Raw genomic sequence first — 16,788 nt, 5'->3', positions numbered from 1 at the left:
ATTTGTGATTTACAAATAAGTCCTCCCTAAACAATCTGTAATTAATAGAAAATAGACATAATCATTTCGACTGACTTTGATAACTAATACCCCGTAAACCTCTTAGTTTGCATGTAAAAACCTTTGTATCTTCTCAAGACGTTTGATCTGAGTCTTATTATATATACACACATATAACCACAATATTTAATAACAAACCTTATTATTGCCTTAATGGCAATAATACATCCTTATCCATACTGTTACACCAAGCAATTTTTGCAATTCATAATACTTTCTTATTGTCTCAGATGTAAATCAAAACTCAACTTTTTATCACTAATAATCCCTAATTATTTAATACTGTCCACACTCTTAATTAAACAAATGCTCATAGGATAAATTATTTTTCCCAAATTGGTTGATGTACATATTTTTTAAATTAAATTCCATTTCATCAGTATTGCCCCAAGTAAATAAATCACCTAAGTATCTTTGCAATTATGGTCTTCCAGTTTTGTGATAACCAGTCCAACTTCTGTATCATCAGTATATTTACTTTTCCACAAGCCGTTATGAGTTGGAAAAGATGCCATAAATAACCCAACTAATATGGGATGCAAAACAGAATTCTGGGGTGTACCAGATGAAGCAGATTTTCTGTTTGAAAATTTATCTTTAATTCTCACTCTACAGGTTCTCTGATACAACCAGTTCTTCGCCTACTTTATAATATGATCATTCTTCAGATCACTTGCCACCATTAAGGAAATACTTTTATGATGTGGAATTGTATGAAATGCTGTTGCCATATTCAGATATGTGGCATTGACAGCTACCTCTCATCTAGTACCTTCCACAGTGATTGGTAGAAGGACATCAAATTCATCTGACAAGGTCTACCCAGAATGAATAATGTTGTGCAGTATCTCTGTCAACATTGTTTCCAGGATATATTTAGCTTTAACTTTCTCAAAACATTTACTCAGTAAACAGATTAAACTACTTGGTGTATAATTATTAATTGTAGACAAATCCCAACCCTTGGGTACAGGAACTAAATTTTCTCCTTCCATAATTCTGGGACAAACCCAGTTTCTTAGGATCTCTGAAGTAAATGCATTGAACTAGGAGTTAAAGAACTTATGATATTTTTCAAAAAATACTCATTTATCCCATCAGGTTTGGCTGCAGAGCTTGGATTAGCTCTTCACTTCCACTCTTAACTATATCAGGGCATGAGTCATTACCACTAAAAAGGAAATGTTCTTCAACCATTGGGCTGTCATGAGATATTGCTAAAGTGTTTGCAAATATATTAAATTAATTCAGGTCTGTTATTAAGTTATCATCCCACTTTATATTATAATACAACAAATTTCACATATACACTTTTAAATATCTATTAAAAAGATTTCTTAGTATCCAGTGTTTGGCAAGCTAACTTTTTCTCAAACTCATATGGGTCATTCTTGCCTTTGTTTTAAAGATGACACTAATCTCTGTACTCTTCTTCATTACTTATATAAGATACATTTCTAAACTTCCTCCAATTTGATTTCCTGTTGTTATTAACCTTTTCTAGTTCATAAGTCCACGAGAGCGTTTTAGAGAGTTTTTTTCTATACATAGTAAATCGTACTTGGTCTTCTATTTGATTTAAGAAAATATGTAATTTCTTCCAATCGTTGTACATGGCATAAATTTTTCTTCCATTCCCAATTATTTATTTCCTCATTTATTCTGTTGTAATATTTTCTATAAAATGCCCGTCTACAATCTCTGTTTTTAATTTTTTACACATTGTTGGGCATAAGAAAAAATTGGTGTGTATGTCCAACCAGTTTGCTATTATGATCGTATCCATTTAACCCTAGTTCAGTAGAACATTTTATGATATTCTTGCCTAAATTTGTCCAGGCAATGTCTAAGAAATTATTACCCCAATTGGTCTGTCAGTAATCTTGTCTATAACCATGTTCAGTACTAGAATTCACTAATTCATTATTAGCCTCTAAATGATTATCTCCACTTGATGTCAAGTTGAGTAAATCCTCAACTACAAACTCATAAACTTTCACAAACTTTTTCCAAAATAATTTTACTAAACTCCCTATTTTTAGTTAAAGAAAAATTCAGAGGCCTATAACATAGACATATCCTAACCTGACAATGATTAGAAGTTGTATCTGTTAATATTAAATGTAAGCTCTCACTATTATTTATCACATGTATGTATTTATTTATTGGCATTTGTTTACTGGGAATGTCCACTGGGCCAAGAAGAACCCATTTTTCGTGGAGCCCCAGGGAGAAAAGCTCCACAAAAAAACAGTTAGTATACAATACATAATATTGGAAGAGTTTGTATTAACAAGAAGCATAGTTAGAACAACCAGAACAGATACAAAAATACAATATGAAAATGTAGATGGTACAGAGAGATAATATACAAACCCAAGGCATTGAAGTAAACCCAAGGTACATGTTCTAGTACATTCTAAATTGAGTGTACACTCTAGAGTACACAGTTATGAGTGTAAACATTGAGTAATATAGGAAGACTTAGAATAACTGTCCAAAGGTATGTATTAGAAGTAGGGAGTGGTTGGTGCTAGGAGTGGTGACTGTGAAGAAGTAATAGGAGTCAAGGTTTTGGAGGATGAAAGTAGAGAAAAAAGGTGATGTGATTTAAGGAAGCGGAGTCAAGTCTTAGGAAGATGGATGTTAGAGCATCTACAGTGCCAGAGAGTGGAGAGGTGCTGCTTCAGATCTGTTTTGAAGGAGGAGATGTTACTGGTAGCAAGTGCGAGTGCATTCCATAATTTGGCAATAGAGAAGGAGTAGAGCATTTGACCTACTTGGTGGATGTTGAGGTTTGTCAACTTGCAGGAGATGTTGGTTTTCAGATCTGAATGATCCATTTGGGTGGTAGTGAGTTAGGACTGAAGATAGGGCTGGGCAGTCAGATGGATTGTAAATTAATTTTATGTGCTATGTATGGTTAATTGCTGGTAAGTTCGGTGATGTGGGAGTTCAAGCTAATTGCATGATTGTAAGGAAGAGCAGTGATGGCATGATTATTTGGCATTGGTTGTGAATTTGGCAGTTAACAGGACTCTAGCTTATTTTGTAGTCTTAGCCCCTAACTGTGTGTATTATTGTCTGAAACTGAAGCCGCATAATTTTGATGTTGTCTACTTTGTTTTATCTAAGTTTGTAACCCTACTAAAAACTGCATATTATACTAATCTCTAAATATTTATATTGTTCCTAATGTATTTGTACTCTGCTTTCTGGAGCTTTTCTCCCCGGGCCTCTGCTGAAAATGGACATATATCCAGTTGGACTTTCCCGGTAAACAAATGTATAATAAAATAAATAAATGTTTAGGGATAGCTGGATATTGGTGAGGAGTGAGGGGAAGAAGAAGGTACGGGCAAGAGTTTGTTTGGTAGCGCTGTTAAAAATATTTTTATGTCTATAGAAGGATCATAGTTTTTGGTGTGTCTTTTTGATAGAGATATGGATATAAAGATCAAATGTAAGATTTTCATCTAAGATTACTCCCAGTAATTTTGTATTAGGTACTACTTCTTTAGTGGTCTTGTTTTGAGAGTATATGATAAATTCTGTCTTATTTGTGGAAGTACTTTTTGGGGGGTGAATAACAGCAATTTTGGGGGGGTTGGATTTAGAGAAAGGTGTTTATTTGTCATCCATTTTTTTGGTGGAGTTGAAAGCATTTTGGGTAGTATGCAGAAGTTCAGTAATAGAGTTAGAACAAATAATGGTAGAGTCATCTGCATATTGAACTACTGTACCATTAATAAGACTGGAGTGGAAGTTGTTGATGAATATACTGAATAGTAGAGGACCTAATATAGAAGCTTGGGGGACACCTGTGGATGTTTCAAGGAAAGGAGAGAAAGAGTTTTGCCATGTAGTAGATTGGTGTCTATTGTTTAGGTAGCTGGTAAACCAATTTAGGGTCGGGGGGATACCTAGTTTAGAGAGTTTTGTGAGTAGTAAGGGGTGTGAGATACTATCGAAGTCTTTAGAGAAGTCGAGAAAGAATGACAATACTATTTTGCCAGTATCTCAGGCTTGATTGACTGTATCCAAGAAAGATATAAGAGCAGTAGTTGTGCTATGGCCTGACCTGAAGCCATGCTGAGTGCGGGAAAGAAGCTGATTTTGAAGTAGATAGCTGAAAAGTTGATTATGGATGCATTTCTCAAAGATTTTAGAAAGAGGGGAAAGAATAGCAATAGGACTAACATTTAAAATATCTGTGTTGTTCCCACCTTTGTGGAGGGGTAGAATGTAAGATTGTTTCCAGATAGTAGGTTCGTAGGCCTCCAGGATAGATCTGTTGATGAGCATGCTTAGAGGATAGTAAGTGGCTTTTGCAGAAATCTGAAGGTATTCTGGAGTTAGGTTGTCTGGAGCATTAGAGCATGGTTACAGTTTGATAAACAGTTTTTTGATAGTGGTGGTGGGTACAGGAGAGAAGGAAAAGGTGAGTGGGGAGAGATAGTATTTTGTGAAGTAGGTTTAGGTGGATGGGAGTTCTTGTCACTACTGTTTTTTGTTGCTGTGAGGCTTGATATAGTATTGATAAAATAAGTGTTGAAGAGTGAGGCTATTTCACTAGGTGTTTTGTCTGGATATGGACAAGGGTTTTTTTTTAAAGCTGGGGTTTAGTAGTGATGAAATCGAGTTCCAAATTTTTTGGGGGGTTTCTTTATAATTCTTTTGCAGGCCAAGGTAGTGTTCTTTTTTGTCATTGTCAACCAGCTATTTTGCTTGATTGCAAAGCTGCCTGAATTGTAGGAGGTCAGTGGGATTTTTGGTTATATGCTATTTTTTCCAAGCTTTGTCTCTGTCAGCCATGGTTTGTTTGGTAGGTCTAGTAGCCATATGGCATGATTAGGTTTTACTGTCTTTTGTCTTACTGGCGCAAGATTATTTAGGATGTCCAGAAAAGAAGAGTTAAAGAATTCAACTGTTTCATCGAGGGGAACGAATTTTAGTACATTCCAGTTGATTTTTATTAAGGTTTCATTTATGGTTGTAGGGTTGAAATTAACTAGATTTCTTGTAAATTTATATCTATGCTGACATGGTGTTGGGGTGTTTTTGCATAGTATATATGCTGGGAGGTGGTCACCGATGCCATAGGAAAGAATGTCTGCTGCTGAGATTCTGGTTAGGTCGGAGGCTAATATCCAGTCAAGTACTGAGCCATCATCTTTGTTTTTGTTGGGTCTGGTTATGTCTTCAATTAGTTGGATGAAGTTAAAGAGATTGATATTAAGTTGAGGAGCTTGATTTTAGATATCTGACCTATTCATGTTTACATCACCAAGGATAATTGTTTTGTTTTTTTTTTTTGGATTGTTTGACATCCAGTCAAGAATGTCTTCTAGTAAGGAAATATTATTGCCTGGGGAAATTTATGTATTTGTGATGCAGAGATTCTTGGAATTATTCAGTCTTAAGAATGATATTAGTATCTTTGCTGAGGAAAATTATGAATTGGGTTGGAGTAAGGTACTGTAGTGTAGGTACTTCGGTAGAGTATAGCAATGCCTCCTCCTCTTTTGTGTGGTCTTTCAGCCCTAAGAGAATTGAAGCCTCAAAAAAGGAATTCAGTGTCTTTTATGTATGGTTTCAGCCATGTTTTGGTTGCTGCTATTATGTCTGGTTTATTGAGTGTTATCCAGGCATGGAATTCTGATATTTTGTTTCTTACATTTTGCAATTTAAGGGTTGTAATCTTAATTGTTTTATATGAGTTGGGAGGGCTGGAAGTAGATGGTTTAGGTCCTCGGTTTGGGTGGATATCCCCACACTTGCATAGTTCGGATTGCATATGAGGATAGGTGAGGGCTGGCCAAATTCTTTTAGGGCAGTTGTTTACTGGTATGTTGTTTTGGGCAACTTTCCTTAGAGAAAGTAACCTGTATTTGGCATAAGTTGGTGTGTTTGGTGTGAGTTGACTGGGGGATATGTGAGAGTAGCTAGAAAGAGGTGAGGGTTAGGAGTAAGTTGTAGAATCAGTCCTGAGTGGTGTGATGATAATGTGTAGTGATGTTAAGTGAGTAAGAATACAGAGACATAAGGGCAGGGCTAGGAGAAAGAGGAGAGGAGAAATGGTGCAAGACAGTGGATTGATTAAGGAACTATGAGAGAGGGCGTAAGAAAGGAGTAGTAGTAGTGAGTTAGGAATATTTAGTGATGAGTGGTCATGTCTATTTAGGTGTGACAAGGCAGGGTCTGAGAAAGTAGTAAGGATGTTAGTGATTGGTTGAGAGATAAGATGACTGGAGAGGTGGTTTTGATTGGTTGATGGTTTTGGTTGGGAGGGGTTTTCCAAAGTATAAATGTAAGTGATGTAGGGGTGGTTGGGAATAGGGGTAGGGTATGGGGAATGGAGTGGGCTGGCCCAGGCAAGGTGGATACTGGCTCAAAAAAAAAAACATCAAATATTCAGTTCAGTAAGTTGTTGGAGAGAAATCACAAGCTGAGACAGTCATGAGTAGTAGTGAAAAAGTGGGATGAGAGAGAAAGACAAACACACTGATAGAGTGAATTACAGAAGAGACTAAAGGAGGTATGGACAGTAACGGGTGAGTGAGCTGGGGGGGGGGGTGCAGCAGACCTGACAGGAGAGAGAAGCAGAGAAGGATGTAGGGAAACAGGATGCAAAGAGTCTGCACTTAGTGCAGTAGAAAGAGAGAGAAATAAGGGAGGTTATGATAAACAGTAGGGATTTAATGACTTAAGTTGAGGGACTGGAGGAGGGCAGTGGTGATGTATTTGGGACTGTTGGGTTAGAAAAAAAATTTCCAGTTAGAAAGGTGGTACAGTTTAAGATTTAAACATGAAAACAGATTGTGTCCATACATTCATTTTGAAATGGTAATAGTACAGGTAATTCTTTGGAATAAGAAGGGAATTGTTTATTACGTAGATTAGTACACCACCCCCTTTCCTGTACTGTGTACAATTATTATATCAGCTATAACCTGGGATACTGAGTGGAGGATATTTATCAGAAAACTGGAATTCTGTAATTAATAACACATCAATAAAGTCACTGTTACATCTAGTTTCCAACAGAAAAAGAAATATGTAGGCTTCTTGTATTATACACCAAAACTTTCAGACTAGAAGACTTCTTAGAACTGGATGTGTCTTTTTTCTCCTCTAAAAATGATTCACAGAATTAATAACTTTCTTAAAAAGAAACATATTACCAACATATCTTAACTGAAACTAATCAACACCATTGTAACTGTAGTGTATGCCATCTCTTCCCAAAAGGTAATATCTTCGTTTTAGGCCTCAAGGCAAGTTCTTTTTAAATTCTTTTTAAACCCTCTAGCTAGATTGGTCAGGACCTTGCCAAACCTCTGCATTGGAATAACATCACAGAAAACAAGTTCAAAAGACCTTCCCTTACTTATGTCAGTAATATCCTTCTCTTTAGTACTAAATAGTAATTTGTTACTTTTTCCCACATCTTTAACCCCAGCTGTTATAATAACCTTACGATGTGATTTCCCATTTGTAAACAACCTTAAAAATAGCTTGCTTCTTGCATCTTCTCAGACTTGTCACTTTTGCAGTTTATTTGTTTTTACTGGAAATCTGATCCCTAACTATTCTTAACATTGAATCTCTTACAATTGTTACATTTATTTTATTACTGTCACACCTAACCTGGTTTATACTCTTCTGATCATGATCATTGTCTTCTAACACTACTTATGACACTCTCTTTGTTAACATCCACATGCCAGCGGTATACAATGCTGAGTCTCCAGGTGCAGCAAATTTACACATCTTTTTGTAGTGGCAACAAAAAGTATCCCGTCCCAAAATCTGAGTCATTCTCAGATCCAGTTCCAGCAGTCCAGAATAGGGCTTTTCCTGCAGGTCAAGAAACCTGTGCTCTCCCAGGTTCCAAGGTGTACCTGGACTGCCACACAGTGGCTCAGTAAAAGGCAGTAAGGGACAGATTCTCCCATCTTGTAGTAGCCAGGAGAACCCCCATCACAGATGTTTGGATTCTTGGCTTCTGTGACAGTAGAACATCATGGAGCTCCTTCTGTTACACTCCATCATGCTTTTGAGTTTTTCCTGAGTACGTGCTTCTACAACAAAAAGTTTGGTGCTTTTTGTGTAAAAGGGGCATTGGAGAAAGTTTCTGCATGGGAGAAAGGAACTTTTTACACTCTTTTTAGCTTCCCACAGCTGACCACCAGCTATTCTCAGGACTGCTCCTAATCCACCAAATCTCCCGAACTAGCCTTATCTTCCTCTGGGGTAATCCTAACCTATATTTGTGCTGGTGAAGAGATTGAGGAACATGGGACAGCATCATACTGTTGCTCGGAAGGGTTTTTCATTTATTTTCAAAGGGTTGGTATGCATTGGAGACTCTGCATCTTACCTACTGTTCATCATGTGATTCAGCCTTATCCCTTCCCCCTTACAGTACAACACCCCACCCAAGTCTCTAGCTTCTGCCAGGGATTGAGCATGCTGGTGTGTCTGAGAGGGTGGCTCCAGAATGGGCATGATCATCCTCCCTGCGTAAGCCGCTGTACAAATCTGCATCAAATGTGCCATAGTCAGGACTGTATCCCTCTACATCACTGGTACAAACTTGGAGATGAGAAAATTTTACTTCCATTTTTGGGGGAGGGGATCTTGAAAAAGTCCAGGTGCATCTGGCCCCTACTAGATTTTAAAATATGAATTTTCTTTATTCAATTCAAGCCCTTTAAAGTACTAATAATTCATTCTCTACTACCATTTCTGCACAAGGGGGATTTTGGTTTTGAACTGGAGAAGTGAAAGTCACTTACGTCCACATTGTATTTCACAAGTCCCATCCCAGCTTGTCCTAACAAGTGTGAAATACCAGCTCATATCCTTGCCTTTTGTTTTGTTTTCTGCACCAGATATCTTTAGTAATTGTTTGAGTGGCAGCCAGTGCTGTTCACAACTTGGGAATATAAATGTTCCCATACTTGGGTAGCAGACTTTTGTGAGCTTTGTCTCTGGTGCAGTTGGCACGCTGGGGTTTGCGGTGACTGCAGATAAGTCTCATTTCTCCCCATTGCATAGATTAATAGAGAGTAATATTGCTGAGACTGATTGGGACTCAGTAGTGGGTAGTATGGTCCTCTGGAAAGGACATTGAGCTGTGCACATATCCTCCACTCTCTGTTTCACTGTAGCCTTGTGTCAGGCCACTCCTCTTTCTGGGTCTTGAGCCCATATTGAATGCCATTCTGGCAGTACATTTCCAAATTCAATATAAGGGTTTCTTAAGGGGTCTGTAGCATCCTGATGGAGGCAACAATTGGATAGTTTCAAAGATTAAATTGTCTGGTCCCCTTAAGAGTGGAAATGGTGGTTGGAAGTGTCCTACTTTTTCCAAGTCTAGCTTTTCTCCCTGGGGTGGGAGGTTGGCATAATGGTTAAGGTGTTTATCTTACATACACAAGGTGCAGGGTTCGATTCTCACATGGGGTAATTGGCTAGGCTTAAAATGGCCCATAAGGGCAGTTAGCCTAGTACTGATCTATGAACCTATGAAAAGCCAGTGAAAATGTTCACTTCAAATTCTTCCAGACTGGAACAGAAAGCTCACTTCCACTTCTGGTTAACCGGTGGAACTGTACATCACCAGAAACATAATCTCTAAATCTATATGTTGGGAATGAGGGTAATTACATTTGTTCTACATTTTCTGCAGGACTTTTGTTCAGAAGGACAGTTTTCCAATGTCTTGTGTCATCAAACAAGGGCTGGGACTCATGGTTATCTCCTTCTGTAGGGTACCAGAATTTTGTGGGAGTGGGTCATTGTCTAACTAGAGTTTTGTAAGGGTGTCTCATTGCCATCAGTTGTTCTTTACCAGCACATTCCAGGGATACTCGATATCCAAACAGATCCTCTCAACATGAAAGTGGTATCAGACATACAAATAAGAACCCACAAGATGTTTTTGGAAGAGACTTTTGAGGCTTGGGGTAACATTGAAATATGTCTTTCCATGCCAGAACAATGCAAAGTTGCTGCAGTTTTTTTCTCATAAAGGGTTAGATGCATTGTCCATTTCATGTAGAGGGAGGTTTTATTTTTGCCGTCCTGCTGACCCCACTCATACAACACATGCTCTTGAAGTTAGAGTGGGTGGGGTAATTTGTGATCCTAATAGATCCATGTTGGAGTCATCAGATTTGGTTTCTTGCAACTGCAGCAGCTGGTGAAAGCTGTGCATGATCTACTTTGTGTGATACAGGATTTCCTTACAAGACAGTATGTGGTCCTGTAGTTCCTTGCTGGTTCCATTTCTGGGACTGGGAAAGGACAAAGTTTGGATAATGCAGTGCCTTCCTTATGTGGATGCCTTTCCACTGACATGTTGACATCAAGGCTAAAAAGAAGGAGGACTTTCTATGTGATGAATACTTTGGAGTTTGTCTGGAAGAATAGTGCCTAGTGGCAGGAAGAGTTCATTATGTTTTGTTTGCTGACTGACGAACACCTGTAGATATGAAGGTACAATAAAGTATATAATTCTTCTTTCTTCTAGGTATTGTAGTCAATTTCTTAAGACTCACTCTCAGGGAAGATGATGTGTGACAACTAGAATGAAGTTTATTACACCTATATCTGCACCTTCTTCCCCTCTGTGCATGGAAGGTGAGATAGTGAGTCCTGGTTAGATACCTGTTTTTGTCTCAGGTTGTTCTTGTTCTTCAAGAGGTTTACTGACAGAAAGTTTTATTTGTGGAAGTGGAAGACGTTTGTCTGCTGGTTTCAAGAGAGTGTTCTTCTTCTCATTCATATTTGTCTACCTGAGGTACTGTGCTACATGTTTTATTTGCCTCCTTTAGGTCTGTGTTACTCTTTCGGTGGGATGCAGTTTTTTTCTCGTTAGCCACTGAGATATGTTTTTCTGCTTTAAGCAAAGTTATTTTAATGCTTTCCTGATGTTAGAAGCACGTTTCTCTAATTTTTTTTTTCAGAACATTTTATTTGTTGTTTTATTTTTAAAACAAAAAAAGTGTTCTTTGGAATGTGGATCCTTATTGATATCAATGACTTTGAAAAGTTGTGTAATCTGGATGGTATATACTTCCTGTGTTTTTGTTATGTGAAATTCAAGGATTTTGGAGGTTTTTAACTTCTGAGTAAGGGACAGATAGAGAAGTGGTGCCAGAAGATGAATACATTGATTTGTCGTTGTCTACAGTGTTTTGTTTTAATTCTGAGAATATTTCAGTCCTGTGTGTAAGTCTTGGATGTCACAAAATAAGGGTTGAACTCCATCTGAAAGTCAAACTTTAACTGTTAGTAAGTTTATGTAGGCAGCATGCCTTTGTGAGCAATTTACAGTGTTTTTTCTATGGTTTTACTGCTGGTGCAGGCACAGTTATACCTTCCGGTTGCCTGTTACGGGTTATGTGTAAGAATACTAAGAAAACATTCTGTACATTATGGTATGAGAGGAAATAATGAAAAGTTTGACAGCAGAAGCTTGATACTAATAGGTTCATAGGTAGGTACTAGTCTGTCTGCCCAAAGGCATTTATAAGCCTAGCTGGAATGTGTTGGCTTTCGCTGCCCCCTTAGATTAGTTCCCTGTGTCTCTGTCCAGCAGAGCCATTGAAGTGATCCCCGGGGTAAACTTTCTGTTTCCCATCCACTCGTCAAGGTTTCTCTTGAAGTGTTTTAGCGAGGAGCTCTGCCTAATGTAGATTGGAATCTTGTTCCATAGCATGGGAAGTCTCTGGGACAGGAATCTATCTCTCCAGCACGTCATATTTATTATTGTGGTGAGGTTTAGATCCCTAGAGCGTGTGGCTCGAGGGGATATGGTTTTCTTTAGGTGGAGCATGTCCATCAATTCTGGGTTGGACATGGCCTTGTATGTCAGGCAGAGATCACCTCTGAGTAGGCGGTATGCAACCGAGTACAGCTGGAGTTTCTTCAATCGAGCTGCATAGGGCATCCGTTTGAGGCCAGTGATCCTCTTCATGAGGAACTTCTGTGGTCTTTCCAGCTGTTGCAGGTGTCTTGTAAGGTACATCCCAAATGGGGCATTGTACTCTATGATGGGTCTGATGAGTGATGCGTGGAGGGGCACAAATACCTCTTTTGATCTGGATGCAAACCCTTTTGTGATTAGGCGGGCCACATAGAAGGATTTTCTAACCACTTTGGCAATGTGATTATCAAAGGAGAGATTACTATCTACTTGGGTCCCCAGATCCCTTATTACATCTTCCATATTTAGGGGAGGGCTACCACCTTTGTGGTAGTTTGTGGGTACTTTGCTTTTTCTAAAGGGGATGACTATGCACTTTTTGGCATTTAGCTTGAGGCCATGGTTTTGACACCAGTTATCTGTCTCAGTGAGACCCTTTTGGAGGATGTCTGTGTCAGCTGGAGTGTCAATTATAGCCCCTAGTTTGCAGTCATCTGCAAACTTGGTCAGCCATAGTCCTCCTGTCCTTGCCTGTACCTCTGAGAAGTATATGCTAAACAGGAGGGGTCCTAGGACTGAACCCTGGGGAACGCCACTTGTAACTAGTTTAGAGTCAGACCTAGCTCCCGCAACTCTTACCATGCAGGTTCTGTCCGTGAGTCAGTTGGCCACCCATCTCTTGACATAGGGGTTTATGTTCAGGCTGGTGAGTTTGTGTATAATAATACCAGAATGGGGAATGGTGTCGAAGGCCTTTGCGAAGTCTAGGTAGGCTGTGTGGACCACCTTTCCCTTGTCTATAACCTTGGTAACTGTCTCAAAGAAGTCCACCAGGTTTAGGAGGCATGATCTGCCCTTAACAAAGCTGAACTGGGTAGGGTCCAGTGTTTGGAGGTTCCCAATGTCTCTGTTAATGAGATCCATGATGATGCGCTCCATAGCCTTGCAGACCAAGCTAGTCAGGCTTATAGGGCGATAGTTCCTGGGGTCTGTTGTGGCTCCATCTTTGTGGAGTGGAGTAACTGTTGCTGTGCGCCACTCTGTGGGCAAGTAGACTGTGGAGAGGCTGAGTTTGAACAATGTGTTTAGGTGAGGGGTCAGTTCATCTTTGAGCTCGTGTAGGATGCAGCATGGGACACTGTCCGGTCCCATTGATGCTGTGTTTTTAACTTTGGAGAGGGCTGTTTTAACCTGAGTGTCTGTGGTTTCAGGGGCACTACATTCTTCTGGTATGGTTATGGGCCCTTTTGGGGGTGAGAGGGGGTGAAGTTTGCACTGAACCTGTCTGCCAGGATGTTGGCGATACCATTCGGTTCAGTGTATTTTGTGCCATTCTGCACGAACTCCGAGCAGATCTGAGAATTGCAACTTAGATTCTTGACATAGCTAAAGAATGCCTTGTGGTTATCTTTGGAGTCCTTGACAATTTTTCTTTCGAAGCTAGCCTTGGATGATTTTATGAGGGATCGTAGTTTCTTGCTGATACTGATCAGGGATGTCTTCCCTTCTTGGTATTTTACTCGTTTCTGTACTAGTTTCCTCCTTCTATTGTATAGCTTGTTTATGGCAGGGGTCCACCAGACTGGTTTCCTTTTCTTGGAGGAGTGAGTCTTGGTTTTGCTTGGGATCATGGAGTGTATTAGTAAAGGATTTTTCAGCTTGGTCAGCATTATCCTTTAGCATGGGGCCTTTGAATCTTTCCACCTTGGTCTTGGGTAACGTGAAGTTTGCTTTGGAAAAGTTTTTCACGGTGGTTTCTTTGACCGGGGGTGGGAGTGGAATGTGGATATCCAGAGTGATTACTTTATGGTCAGATCTAACCAGCGAGGAGTTGACCTCTGGTGTGGAACACCAGTCGCCCATGTTGGTGATGACCAGGTCCAATCCAATATGCTGTCACCTCTGGTGGGAGTGTTGACCAGTTGATCCAGGGCATTTGAGTTTATAAATTTTAGGAGATGTTGGGCAAGGGAGTTAGTACTTGAGTAGTTCTCCCAGTTAATGTTTGGGTAATTGAAATCACCCAATATCAGGGTGTTTGTAGGACCTTTATGTTTCATAGTGTTTCCAGAAATGCGGAATGGGGGTCCTGGGACATGGTGGGTGATCTGTAGCAAGCTACAATTTGAATTGCAGTTTTGCCCATTGTTAGTTGCACGTGGATGATCTCTGAAGCATCGTGTTGTGCCACTAACCTGGAGGTGTGGGTATCCTTGATGAATATGGATACGCCCTCGCCTTTTGTTATTTCGGTCCAGGTTTTGTGGACGAAATGTATGGTATGAGTTGTAGCCTGGTAGTGCTGGGATGCTCTCTGGAGCCTTAAACTAGGTTTTTGTTACTGCACATATATCGATTTTCTCCATACTGAGGAGTGCCTCTAGTGCATGCATTTTGAGGTTTAGACTTCTGGCATTGAGTAGCATTACCCTCAGTTTTTTTTATTTGTGCTATTTATGGCGGTAGGTTTGCATTTGAGCCTTGCCTAAAAAAGGCACTATGGGAGTGGCAAGAGCCTTGGCCAGTATTCGAAAGCCTAAGGGTGACAGGTGCAAGCCATCTCTAGCTAAGCAGCGTGGCTTGTCGAGCATGTCATCCCAGGCTGACAGACACTGGATCCCCTTTGAATGGCACCAGAAGCTTAACCAATTGTTGAAATTGATAATTGTTTCTTTATAACGTGGTGTCATTCTTGGTGAGGACAGGATGCTACTCAGGGTCAGGGTCATACTTGCCTGGGGTGTGTGATCACAGAGCTCTTCCATGTAGTCCAGGGAGATATGGCTTACGTCATTCACACCAACATGGACAATAACAGAGTCGTATTTGTACTTCTTCTGGAATGATCTGAGTCATTGTGTTATGTGGCGGATCCTGTCACCTGACAGGCAGCTAACAGTAACCTTCTCCTTGTTCAGCCTAGTGAGTGGGACGTCAGTGTGCCTGACTATAGAGTCGCCTATTACTAGTGTGTTGGGTATGTTATTTTGCCTTAAGGGCTGTGATTGCGTGGCACACTGGTTTTGTGAAGTATGTGTTTCATGGTTTGTGTTGGGGGTGGAGGTTGCTTAAATATCTGCTTTGGAGGTCTCTGTTGCTTTTGCAGATTTTTATTTAGAGCATCTGAGTATGTTTTCATGTATTTATGTGTGTTTTTTGCCAGTGCTGGTTTCATAGGTCTATGTGAGACTGGTGGTGTGATGCAAGTGATTCCCTTCTCCTCTTGACTGTCTGGTCCAGTCTTGGGTTGAGAGAGCTTAGCCTCCAGTTTGGCTGTATAATTGCATCTCTCGCATGTATTAGACAAGATTTGTAATACCTACACAAGTAGTTGGATAGCTGTGTATCATTGTACTCCTGGTTACATAGCTGTTGTTATGTAACTGTTGTACGTCATGATCTTTAATTACTTTGGAGCGAAAACAGCAGAAGGCAAAAGGGAAAAATACTATAAAGTGATCTGCTGCCCACAAAAATAATCTGAATTGGTTGTGCGAGTGCTTTCTAGCATCATGGAAGTAACATATTGATAGTTTAAGAAAGAAACTGAGAATAATTTTTAATCAATTTTTAATACACTGTGTGCTACCTAATCTATACCAATTTTGTAACCTCCTTTTCACAATCCTTTAAACTCTCACTTAAATTCCTTTTTTCAAATGGGAAGTATTAACTCAGGTCCTGATCATTGAAACAAGTCTTTAGTTATCAGTGTGAAAGAAGACTTGGCTACCTGTCTGAACCTTTGACCTTTTATTACAAATTTTAAAGGGTTACATTTGCATATTCTCAGACCTACCTATTACAGTTGTAATTGCAGGTGTATTACAAAGATGCCACTTAATTTTAATAGGATGATAATAATTATTTTCTTAGAAATTAATATTTTATAATATAATAACTGCCTTTTTGTATCAGATGTCTTTGAGGTTTGGACATCTCATCCCTAGTGCAAGGTAACACTTGACATTTTTTAATAAACACCACAGTATTAGTAAGTCTTATTTTGATGAACAACAAACAATTTTAAATGCATGGCACAGTTTATAAGGATGTGTTTAGTATAAAACATTATGTGGTGACAGTTTTGGTCTTGCAATTTTTAAACAGTGAAACTTTGCCTTTTGAGGAAACTGGCAGGGCCCATAATTTACACAGTTGTTACATTCAGCTGTACTGTCAAATCACAAATAACATACTCATGGATGACTCAGTCATACAGATTTTAACAGTACACAGCAGCTTTAGGCATTTTGTTGTATACAGGAATTAGAATAACTGCAATAACAGTAGGGATCAGTGCACATTTTCTTTCCAGTCCAATAGCCCTTGGTTACACAAAATCGAAGAAATATAACTTTTTCTTGAACTTGTGATGTCATTAATAACAGCCAGCTGACTTTTTGCTTTTTGAAGTAGACATGCAAACTACATTTTCAGAAAATAATAGGATGAAACTTATCATGAAAAATGCACGTTTGAGGATCTGGAAGATACAAAATTGTAGTGGATTTGCAATAATGAATGTGCTAGATACCATACAGTGTTAATATTTTCAGAAACCGTCTATAGTGACTTGTCACGTGATGTATGGCATGTAGTTCTGACTGCTTAAATTTATTACAAAATTCAATTCCTTTATGACATAACTTTTTTTTTAAGTAGAAATGGAATTTTAACCTAGTTAAACACATTTCTACTACACCAGTCTCTTTAACAATGCTGCAACATTTCGTCCCCACAACCCACACACATGTAAATTAGTTATGTTATTTTAGGTGCACTTTGTA

The 16,788-nt window shown here is 39.2% G+C and overlaps 1 protein-coding gene across 3 annotated transcripts in view; it reads left to right on the top strand.

The window, feature by feature from the left end:
• MAP4K5 (mitogen-activated protein kinase kinase kinase kinase 5) overlaps positions 1–16,788 on the top strand; it is a 2,873,315-nt gene that overhangs the window by 2,588,891 nt on the left and 267,636 nt on the right. The window lies entirely within an intron of this gene.

This window comes from Protopterus annectens, chromosome 6.part0 (assembly GCF_019279795.1).
Source record: "Protopterus annectens isolate FY-2018-M chromosome 6.part0, PAN1.0, whole genome shotgun sequence".
NCBI lineage: Eukaryota > Metazoa > Chordata > Ceratodontiformes > Protopteridae > Protopterus > Protopterus annectens.
This window is presented reverse-complemented; position numbering and strand designations above follow the sequence as displayed.